A 12586-nucleotide genomic window follows, 5' to 3' on the forward strand; every position below is an offset into this window, starting at 1 on the left:
ATTAAAATAACAGCATTTAATTTGCTGTTAGCATTTAATTTGATCCACCCTCTGCTCCTAATCCAACCCTCCAGGTCCTACCTTGGGAGGATGAGGAGAAAGGTAATTTTTCAATTGGTAAGAGTTCACCATTCCTAGCTTGCCTTAGGTTTGCCATTACTGCCTTAGAACCAACCATGCAATCCTTTAATCCTTTCCATTTCTTGCTTGGAGAACAGTAACCATAGCAACTCTATCATTCGTAAAAAGGTCATATCAATCAGTTGTGGTTTGGTTTCACTCACCATCCCTGTGATTTTCCAAAATATTCCCCTTACACCAAAAATTTCCCTATGTATTTTAGCTTCTCCTAATCTAAGATCTTTAAGGCCAGAGACTCTTTGTATTTGTGTGTCCCCAGATTAGCACAGTGCCTTACACAGAGAAAGAGATTAATAAATGCTTTTTCATTCTTTCATTCTTTTATGTATATATCTCTGATGCCTCATCAAGGAATACATATCATCCTTGAAAGATTCCAACAGACCACAAGCTCTAGGAGATGCTGTTATGGAAGAAAGGTTTCACAGGTAGGTAATATACCAGCTCAGAAAGATGTGGAAATACTAATCATAATAAGAGCCAGCAAGATTTGGGGGGAACCATGATGATTCTCAAATACTTAAGTGGTGGAAGGGTGGCATTCTACTTTAGGAAAGTGATTTTTTCAGGTACTGACATATAAAATCACTTGAGAGTTCTTAAATTTTCATTTGATCCAATGCTGAGGAAGACCGGTTATAGAGAACCTTTTATGATTTAAATGTCCACCCCAATCAGGGACATTTTTTGCACAAAAAAGTAGGATGGAAACATAAAAAGAAAATGACCACAGTCAGGAATATATAATGTTGGAGTCTCTCTCACTCTTCCATTTTCCCCTCTTTTCTTTCCATTACAAAAAAAATATTTTGAAAAGATTTTGTTCTCTGAAAGAATGACAATATAAAAAATTAGCAAACAAAATATAATTGATCTTTAATTTCTCTCAGAGAGGATTCTGTGGATATCTATGACAACAAGAAAAGATTTTATACAAATCAATATTTCAGAAATGCTGTGAATAATACTAAACTACCTACCTCCTTATAGCATACTCAGTCATTATGCCATTGAGCTAATAGGATTCTCTAAGCACACATTTTCTATTTATTTGCTTCCATTTGGGGCCATAATTTTTCAAGCACTTAATTAAAATTGGAAGCCATTCAAAATTGAATGAACCACTTGAAACTTCCAATATTCAATAGACATGTCAACTTTCCATTAAAAAAATGCTAACTCTGTTCCCTTCAAGGACAGAATGCTAGATGCACATGCAGTAGTAATATATAGCTAGGATATTTTAAATTAATTATATAGTATTTACCTTTTAATAAAATATAGTTGATTCCCATTTCAAATAATTTGAACAGCATCACTAATCTTAAATGTTAGCATCCAATTTCTCCAGACTCGGATTGACTCAATTCTCATCTTTTATTCAGTATTTTTCAAACTTTGTTATGCTTAGCTGAAGACACTAATGTTGGAAGAAAGATTATAAGGAGAAATGTAAATGACACAGAGGTCATCTAGTCAATTCTTAATTTTACAGATGAGGAAACTGAGTCCCTGAAAGTTTAAATGAATTGTTCAAGATCATACAGGTATTACATAGTTGAGCTAAGATTGTCACTTTTTAAAAACTTGTGCTTATTTTTTCTTTTTATGTCATTTTCATTTTCAAATATATCCCTCATTCCTACCCTATCCAGTGAAAAATATGAAAAATTCATTGAAGAATGGGAAAACATATGAACTGATACAGAATAAGGAGAATCAATAAAAATATCTAAAATGAATATGCTGTTATGGAGGAAAAAATAATAAAACTGAATTCTATTATAACAATAATTATAACAATCAAATTTGATCTTGATGGAGAGTTGAGAAAATTCACCTTCTTCTTTTCTTTACAGAAATGGGCAGCTATGAATATGGAATACTGCATATCCTGTCAGACTGGACTAATGTGTTGGTTGGCTTTGATAAACTGCTTTTTTCCTCTCTTTGAATATTTTTTTCTCAATACAAAGAAAAAAAATTCAAAAAGGTACCAAAACCAAATTGGATTCCTCCCAGGAATATTAGATTTCACATTTTAATATTTCATCAATACTTCATGTGCTAGGTTATACTAGAAGGAGAAATGCTGCCCACAGTTCTGAAGCAGAGAAATCATTCTGACCTTCTCTGGACTTTCAATTCCATTATATATATATATATATATATATATATATATATATACATATATATATATATATATATATATATATATATATTTTTTTTTTTTTTAATGACTAACTTGTATGCAGGTATAGCAGACAGAACTAGAGATAGCTTGAGTTGAGCACCTCCTAGTGGCTATATCAGATATTGGATTCTGAGCTCATTCATAGCCAGATTTTTACCAATATAAGATAGATAAGAGCCAGTACTACAAACAAATATAACACTATGGATATCTACTTCCCACATAAACTTATTATACAAGCTTATTTCATAAGTGATGATGCTTACCTAAGATAATTCTATGTTTTTGGTTTGGATTCTATGTTTTTGAGCAAAAGGAAAGTTCTTTTTTCGGCTAATTTTTTTTCCCTTTTGATTCTTGAAATGTTTTCTTAACTGTAATTATTTTTGGTTTAGAGTTTGACTTTTTTCCTTGAAATTTTCTCTTATTGTGATCAATCTACTATATTACAAAGAATTCTAAATTCATTGTGCTTCTTAATGTCACTATTATTGTATTATGAATGTTGCTTATATTACACTGTTAGTATTAGCAAAGTAATATGAATTACACCACTACTTAATTACATATGGCATTAAATTCAGTGACAGTCTGATTTTTCATATGCTAATTATAAGTACATATTTCTCAACTACCATTATTACAGGGTACCATATAATGTCAAATTTGCTTATTTATATTAGTGTTTTTATTACTATATGTCATTGTATGCTTGTATTTTTGCTGTTTGCATTACTGCTATGTTGACTTTAGTCTTAACAAGAATTTGAACAAAATAAAGTAATAGAGTATGAAATAAGGGATATAAAAAACTGAAAGGGACTTGTAATTCTAAATGTAGAGAAATAAAGATTTTTTTATTTAAGATTTTTACATTTTTAATCGATTACATATAAAAACAATTTTTAAATTAGTTTTTTTTTATTTTGAGTTCCAAATTCTCTCCCTGCTTTTTCTCTACCTTCCTTGAAAAGGTAGGCAATTTGATATAGTTTATGCATGTGCAGACATACAAAACACGTTTGCATATTCGTTATGTTGTGAAAGAAAACAGACCAAAAACTAAACAAGAAACAAAGTTTTTTTTTTTTAAATATGCTTCAGTCTGCTTTCAGATTTCCTTGGTTCTTTTTCTGTAGGTGGATAGAATTTTTCATCTTAAACCCTTTGGAATTACCTTGGATCACTGTATTGCTGAGAATAGCCAAGCCATTTACAGTTGATTGTGTGAATTTTAGATTTACTCCACCCTGCTTAGTCTTTAGAATTTTAGCAACCAGGAAAGTATACACCCCCACTTAAGGATTAAGTGTGGGGAAGGAACATCTAGGACCTGCATGTGCTAGCAAGTGACAAATCAGACACAACTTACTGACCCCCTGGGCTGTCCAAAGCCAAGTTTAAGCCACCATTGGTACATCTGAGACACAGGAAAAGTGATATAAAGAACTGCCTTTATATTTCACATCACTTCCTGTAAGAGGGATTTTGGCAGTGGAACTTGACTTGGAGGAGCTCCAGAGTGAGTCCTCAGACTGCTTTCCTTAGACTATTACATGGTAAATGTAAGGCTTAATCCCCTTTCCTTGGATTTCTAAAGGCACCAGCCTTCAAGGAGGCCCCTCATCTTGGAGGAGGCCTAACCCACCCCACCTTTGAACTCCTGCCTGTTATCTGTCTCCCCTTCTCTCTTTCTTTCTTCCTTAATACTTCTCTCTGTTGTAAATAAACCACCATAAAATTCCATTGTGACTTGAGTATTTCATTGGGATTTAGAATTTAAATCCCTGGCAACCACTAGAAAATATATTCAGTCTCAACCCTAAAATTTATCCTTAACAGTTGTTGAACAATATTATCTCTGTGTACAAATTCCTCCTGGTTCTGCTCATTTTCCACATCAATTCATGTATGTCTTCCCAGGTCTTTCTGAAACGATTCTTCATGTTATTTCTTATAGCACAGGAGTATTCCATCACTATCATACACTACAACTTGTTCAGCCATTCCCAAGTTAATGGACATCCTTTCAGTTTCCAAATCCTTGCTACCACAAAAACAGCTGCTATGCAGTGGCAAAGAATTGGAAAATGTCCATGAACTAGGGGAATGGCTGGACAAGTTGTAGTGTGTGATAGTGATGGAATACTACTGTGCTATAAGAACGTGAAGGATAATAGCATGAAGGATAGTTTCAGAAAGAACATGAACCAATGCAAAGTGAAGTGAGCAGAAAAAGAACATTGTACACAGTGACAGCAGTATTATGTGATGAACATTTATGAATGATTTAGCTATTCATAACAATATACTGATCCAAGAAAATAATCAAGGACTCATGATGAAAAATGCCATCCACTTCCAGAGATAAAAATGACAGTCAGAATGCAGACTGAGATACTATATTTCACTTTATTTCTTCAGATTTCTTTATCTTGTTCAAGTTCTCTTTCACAAAAGGACTAATATGGAAAGATGTTTTACACATGTAAAACCTATATCAGGTTGATTGCCATCTTAGGGAGGGGAGAGGGAGAATTCAGCTCAAACTTAAAGAAAATGAAGGCTAAAAATCATTTTTTATGTAATTGAGTTAAAAACAAAATATTAATAAATTTTTAGAGACTCTATAAATATTTTTGAATATACAACTCTTTTTCCTTTCTTTATCTCTTTGGGATATAGACCTAGTAGTGGTATTGCTGCATCAAAGAGAATACACAATTTTATAGTTCTTTGAGCATAGTTCCAAATGTGCTCTCCAGAATGGTTGGAACAGTTTACAGTTCCCCCAAAGGTACATTAGTGTCCCAATCTTTCCACATTCCCTCAAACATTTACCATTTTCCTGTTCTGCCTTATTTGCCAATCTGGAAAGGTGTAAGATGGTAGGGTAAAAGAGAATTCAAACTCTCTTTGTTTATTTTCAATGTAACCAATCAGCAACCTTTAATTTAATCAATCAAGAATTTGAAGTGCCCCTACTTGGTACTTGGTAGGTCACTAGGTAAGAGAGTTCACAAGACACAAGAGAGTCACAACCCCTCTGAGCAGTGTTAGGCAAATTGGGAGGCTGTGATTGGTTCCCATGAAGTGGGAGGGTGACAGGAAGTGAAGTGGAAAAAAGGGTTATAAAAGGCAAGACTGAAAAGAATGAGTTCATTCATTCCTTGGCTCTTTGGAGAGGAGACTCTCCTGGAGAAGGATTCTGCAATATTAATTCCTGGGCTTTTGCAGAGAACTTTCTCATGGATATGTACTGGGTTGGAGATTGCTACACTGGAGAGGCTTGCTGGGTGAGTGACTGGAGCTGAAGGAGGAGGCTTGCATTGGTGGAACCCTTGCTGAAGACACCACCAAGACTTCTGATTACAGAGACTACTATGATTCCATGTGGAGATTAAGACTTGAGGGAACCCTTGCCAGGTGGTGAGGTGGATTTCTTTGGACAGCAATTATAGGGCATCTAGCTAAGCAGTATTTTCTACTTCTTTGCTACATTTCTCTTCTTTTCCTATATTTACATTATATTAAATTATTAAAAGCTACTAACAACTATTCTGACTTAAGAAGTTAATTTTGTAAACGGTGACCACAATCTTAGCTCTTTTAACTCTTATATTTGTCAAACACATTTTTACCCTTACATCTATTGGCAAAAGCAATTTTAATTGTTACAGTACCTGGAGTTGTTTTAATTTGCAGATCTCTAATCAATAGTAAATTAGAGCACTTTCTCATATGACTATAGATAACTTTGATTTCTTCAAAAATTTGCTTGTTCATATCTCTTGACCATTTATCAATTGGGGAATGCCTCATAATTTTATAAATTTGACTAATTCTTTATATATTTGAGAAATAAAATCTTTATCAGAGAAACTTTCTGTAAAAATTTTTCCCAGTTTTTTGCTTTCCTTCTAATCTTGGCTGAATGTTATGTTTATGCAAAAACTTTTTAATTGAATTGTTATCCTTTTTACATCCCCTAATACTCTATTTTATTTGGTCATAAATCTTCCCTTATCCATAGATCTAACCAGTAAAATATTCCATACTCCTCTGATTTGCTTATGCTATCATCTTTTATGTCTAATTCATGTAGCCATCTTGAATACAGTGTGAGATTCTGGTCCATACCTAGTTTCTGCTAAACTGTTTTCCAGTTTTTTTAGCAATTTTTGCCAATTATGGGCTCTTGTCCCAAAAGCTGAGCTCTTTTGGTTTATCAAACACTAGATTGCCACGGGAAATTACAACTGTATATTATGTATAATCTATTCCATTGATTCTATTTCTTAGCTATTATCAGATTTTTTTTGATAATTACTGCTTTTGAGATCTGTGCAGTTTTAGATCTGATATGGCTAGGCCATCTTTCTTTACTTTTTTAAAAATTAATTCTCCTTATACTCTTCACCTTTTGTTCTTCATTTTCTAGCCTTATAAAATGATGTTTTGGCAATTTGATTAGTATAACACTGAAAAAGCAAATTAATTTATATAAAATTGCCATTTTTATTATATTGACTTGGTCTCCCTATGAGCAATTAACATTTTTCCGATTGTTTATAGCTGACTTTACTTATGTGAAAAAGTGTTTTATAATTGTGTATATATAGTGTCAGTGTTTATCTTGGTAGATAAATTCCCAAATATTTTATATTGACTACAGTTATTTTAAATGGAATCATTTTGGTGAACTTCGTTGGTAATATATAAAAATACTAATGATTTATGTCAGTTGATTTTATATCCTGCAACTTTGCTGAAGTTGTTAGTTATTTCGATTAGTGTTTTAATTGTTTCTCTAGATTCTCTAAGTATGCCATTTTATCATCTGCAAAGAGTAATGCCTTTATTTCCTCCCTGTCCTTTCTAACTCCTTCTATTTGTTCTTTTTTTATTGCTATAGCTAGTACATCTAACATAATACTGAATAAAAGCAGTGAAAACAGACATCCACATCACTGCCAATCTTATCTAGAAGTCTTCTAGCCTATCCCCATTATAGATAATGATTGTTGATGGTTTTAGACATATTATTTTAAGGAAAGCTCCATTTATTCCTCTGCTTTCTAGCATTTTAATAGGAATGAGTCTTCTATTTTGGCAAAGGATTTTTTTCTGAAACTATTGAGATAATTATATTATTTTGTGGGTTTTGTTATTGATATAGTCAATTTTAGGAATAATTTTCCTAATATTCAACAAGCCCTGAATTTCTGGTATAAATCCCACTTGATCTTAGTGATTAATCTTTGTGATTTATTGTTATAATCTCCTTGCTAATATTTTACTTAAAATTTTTGCATCAATATCCACTTCAGAAATTGGTCTATCGTTTCATTTTTCATTTTTTGTTTTTCTTGGTTTAAGTATTAGCACTATATTTGTGTCGTAAAGGGAATTTGGTGGGACTCTATTTTTCCAAATTGAAAAGAAATCTAAGAGACTTAGGGAAATGTGAAGTTGTCACCAACATTTGAAATCTGAACATAACACTCATTTTAAGGTGCCAGAAATAGTTGATCACTCAAAAATTCCTAAAATAATAACAATTAGGGACATCACTAAGACATAATCACGAAGAGACCCACCCAGGGGAGATTTCTTGAATAAGTTTGAAATAAGAAGCATTGAAAGTTTGCCAATGAATGAAATGAAATGATTGATTAGGCTTGAAAAAGATACATGATTTGATATGGAAATGATTTCTCAAGATACAGGGAAATCACAGGCTCAAATTAGGAATCATAATAGAAAAGGACCCACGCTCCCTGGGGAAGAATGACTAGAAGCTTGAATCTTCATTCAAGTGAGTTACTATAAAACCACGTATTAAAGCAACAAATGTTGTATTTGCAAGGAGTCTAAGGACTGAAAATCCTAAAAAATTCTTGCAAAAGAGAGAAGTAAATTTTTGGATGGCTAAATGCAAAGCAGGTATGCTTAGTAACTCAATATTTTTCAGCCAAAAGAAGAAAAGCTCTAATTTTTTTCATATAAGTAGAGAAATTAACACCAGAAATACCCAAACCAAGCAAGTTTTTGTATCACTTCATAGATGTGATCCTTAAAAAGAAGGATTTCAATCTAAGGAAGTAGACTAAATCAGGATGGCACAAATGGGCATTAGCTTTCATAATGCCAGAAGGAGCTAATAGCACAAGTAATTGCTACTGAAGGGGAAAAAAATAAATGGATTATTGAGAGATGTTAGAAAGAACAAAATTATTTGTAGAATGGACTAGTTCTGGAAAGTTATCTATAACAGGAAAAATACAAACTATGACAGCTCCAAAACATCATCTTGGATATGTGTTATAGAAGAAAAATGGGAATTTACTACCACATTTTCCAAACACAAAGGCTTACAGAAAATCTGCTTACAAAAGGAATCATAGACAAAATTAATACATTTAGAAAGATAGTGCCAGAAATCACAGCTTACTAATTCAAGAACATCAACCACATCAACAACATCAAAGTATAACTAAAGACAATTATCTTCTACAAATGTGTGCTAGATAAGCACTATGTACTATATGCACTCAAAAGAAGAATCAAATACGTTGGCTTTGTGATATCCGGGATATATGTTTGTTGCACTCATTGGGGTAAACTCCAACCTATTTGAACAATTAGCACAATATTCAGAGCAGTAATCTGGAACTACTGAATACCTTGATAATCTCTTAATCTTATAGAGAAGCTTGCAGGAGGGCAGAAGCAAATGGTGACTGAGGATGTCAGTAAGGCACTCATCCTCTAGATCAGCGGTTCTCAACCTCTCAATGTGTAGCAATGAGAATACATAATGCATATCAGGTATTTATATTCCGAATCATAACTGTAGCAAAATTACAGTTTTGAAGCAGCCACCAAAATAATTTTTTGGTTTGGAGTCACTGCAACATGAGGAACTGTATTGCGGGGTCACCATTAGAAAGGTTGAGAACCACTGCTCTAGATCAAATGTGGAGCCATAGTAATTTCATTTTGATTACTCTGTATATCCTGAAAAACAGAAAGATCAGTTATGAGAGAAGCTCAGAGAAGGAATAAATACATTCTCATTGCAAGAGCTAGATGTGAGATATGGCCAAGGAACAAATAAATCTTGCTGATTTTTTTACTTTCTAAGGAAAGATTTAGGAAAATTTTTCTCTCTGGGCTGGAAGGTCTCCATAAATATAACCAAAATAACTATTGATCAGTGATATGATCGCAGAATCTAGTGGTCTATTACAAATTACTGCTAGTGGTGATGTGAAAAAAAAGAGAAAACAGAATGGTGCAATGACTACTGGACTATGAAGAAGTTCAAAACCTGGCTGCAAACTATATTTCCAAACTCACCAGATATCTTTCCGCCCACATGCTGCCATTCACCCAAACTGGATTTTTCTCAGTTTTTCCTATAACATTCAATCTCTTTTCATGCCTTTGTACTGTATATCCTACATATCATGAATGAAATCAAAGGACTAGAATTATGCAATCTTTTGTGTTCCCCACTTTCCTTTAATTCATAAGCCTGAGAAAAGGAGAAAGAAAATCCTTCACCTATTTTTCTTTATTAGCTACAAGTATATTCAGAAAATAGTCCTGTTAAAAACCAACCCGGAAAGGAATTTTCATGCCAAGAGGAGTTTACATTGGGTTCTTTTGAAGTTTGATTATACTTATTTAAAATTATGAGCATATATATACATATTAAGGGTCTGAATCTGAGTTGATTAGATGTTGATCAGAGATAATGAAAGATTCCTTATTTTTGTCTTTGTATACCCATTACTTACTTAGCACTAAAAGTTGTCACTCAATGTTTTTTGGTAGTTTATAGTATGTTTATATGTCAAAGGAACTTTCAAGCTCTTTTTAAATATGGTCTGAGAAATATAAATGTTAATGAACTACCAACCTCTAACCTGGCCTCCAAATTCTACCAACTCAATGCAATTTAAGGTCACAAACATATATGAAGTACCTACTATGTCTGTCACTGTAAAGTCCCTACCTTCAAAGAGTTTATATTACATTGGTTGGTAGAGAATAATGGATAGAGTGCCAGTTTTGACCTCAGGAAAATTTTATGTTCAAATCCTGATTCAGTCAGTACCTGTGTTACCATGCATACTTTCTTAGACCCTAGGTTTCTTCATCTGTAAAATGATGATTGCTGTAGTATCTAGCTGAAAAGGTTGTTACAAGGTTTAAAGGAAAAATGTTTTAACATTTAAATAAGATAATGTTTATAAATCATGTTGCAATTTTTGATGTGTGCTATACATATATATATATACATATATGTACTTATACATATATATATATCAGTTATTGTGGTGGGAGAGAAAAATAAGTACAAAAAATAAGTGAGAAGTAATTTGGAGGAGAAGGGCACAACAACAATTAGGAAAGCCTCTTGGAATATAGCCTTAAAGGGAAGTAGGGATTGCAAGTCAAAAGTGAAGAGAGAAAGCTTTACTGGCATAGGGATAGAGAGAATGTGTGTAAGAGGGAACAAACCACAACTTTGGAGAGAACACAAATTGTAGAAGGTGGGGGAAATTTAAAAATCGGTCAGAAAAAATAAATTAGAATCAAATTGTGGAAATTTTACATCTCAGAGTCCGTTTTTTGTATTTTATACTAAAGGCAGTAAAACTTCCTTGAATAACAGCAGGTAGCATATTGGCTTCAGTGCCTTTATCATTTTAAACAGTCTGTGGAAGATGGGAGAAGAGACTGGATGCAGGGAATCAATGAAATTATTGCAATAGTTCAAGCAAAAAGATTTATAGGATCACAGATTGAAAACTGGAAGCAGAGGTACACAGGAAATGGTCTAATCAGGCTTTTGAGGCCCAAATCTGGGCTCGTTCTACTCTTTTGTTGATTGTCTAGCCTTAACAAGGGCGCTTGGGTGTCTCAGTAGACAAAACAACAGGCCTGAAATCAGGAAGACATATTCCTGGTCGAAACTAGCCCCAATACTTGGCCCCCAACACTTGCTGGGAAAATCACTTAACCCTGTTTCCCTCAGTTTCCTCATCTGTAAAATGAGCTGGGGAAGAAAATGGAAAACCACTCCAGCATCCCTGCCAAAAAAAAAAAAAGAAATCAAAACTATTATTAAACACTGAAAAAGTATTCTAAATCTCTTATAATCAGAGAGATTCAAATCAAAACAACTCTGAGGTATCACCTCACACCTAGCAGATTGGCTAACATGACAGCAAAGGAAAGTAATGAATGCTGGAGGGGATGTGGCAAAGTAAGGACATTAATTCATTGCTGGTGGAGTTGTGAACTGATCCAACCATTCTAGAGGGCAATTTGGAACTATGCCCAAAGGGCGATAAAAGACTGTCTGCCTTTTGATCCAGCCATAGCACTGCTGGGTTTGTACCCCAAAGAGATAATAAGGAAAAAGACATGTACAAGAATATTCATAGCTGGGCTCTTTGTGGTGGCCAAAAATTAGAAAATGAGGGGATGCCCTTCAATTGGGGAATGGCTGAACAAATTGTGGTATATGTTGGTGATGGAAAACTATTGTGCTAAAAGGAATAATTAAGTAGAGGAATTCCATGGAGACTGGAACAACCTCCAGGAAGTGATGCAGAGCAAAAGGAGCAGAACCAGGAGAACAATGTACACAGAGACTGATACATTGTGGTACAATCCAAAGTAATGGACTTCTCCATTAGTGTCAGTGCAATGTTCCTGAACAATCTGCAGGGATCTAGGAGAAAAAACACTAGCCACAAGCAGAGGACAAGTGGTGGGAGTAAAAACAACTAGGAAAGGCAACTGCTTGACTAACAAGGGCTGAGGGGATATGACTGAGGAGAGACTTTTAAATAAACACCCCAATGCAAATACCAACAACATGGAAATGGGTTCAAATCAAGGACACATGTGATAACCAGAGGAATCATGCCTTGGCTATGGAAGGGGTGGCGAGAGGGGAGGGGGGGAGAAAAAGAAAGTGATCTGTTTCCAATGAATAATGTTTGAAAATGACCAAATAAAATAATGTTTAAAAGGGGGGAAAAAAACAAAAAAAAATCAAATAGGGTCACAAAGAGTCAGAGAGGACTGAACAACTACACTTTAGAAAGTGTAAATAACTCAGGTTCATCTTAGAAAAGTGTCCCAAAAGTTCAACATTTTGCTAACACTTCCCACCCCCCCATAAAGAGGATCTTAAAAGTCATCTAATCAACCCATTTTCTACGCGGG

The sequence above is a fragment of the Monodelphis domestica genome, chromosome 2, assembly GCF_027887165.1.
Source record: "Monodelphis domestica isolate mMonDom1 chromosome 2, mMonDom1.pri, whole genome shotgun sequence".
In the NCBI taxonomy this organism is placed as follows: domain Eukaryota; kingdom Metazoa; phylum Chordata; class Mammalia; order Didelphimorphia; family Didelphidae; genus Monodelphis; species Monodelphis domestica.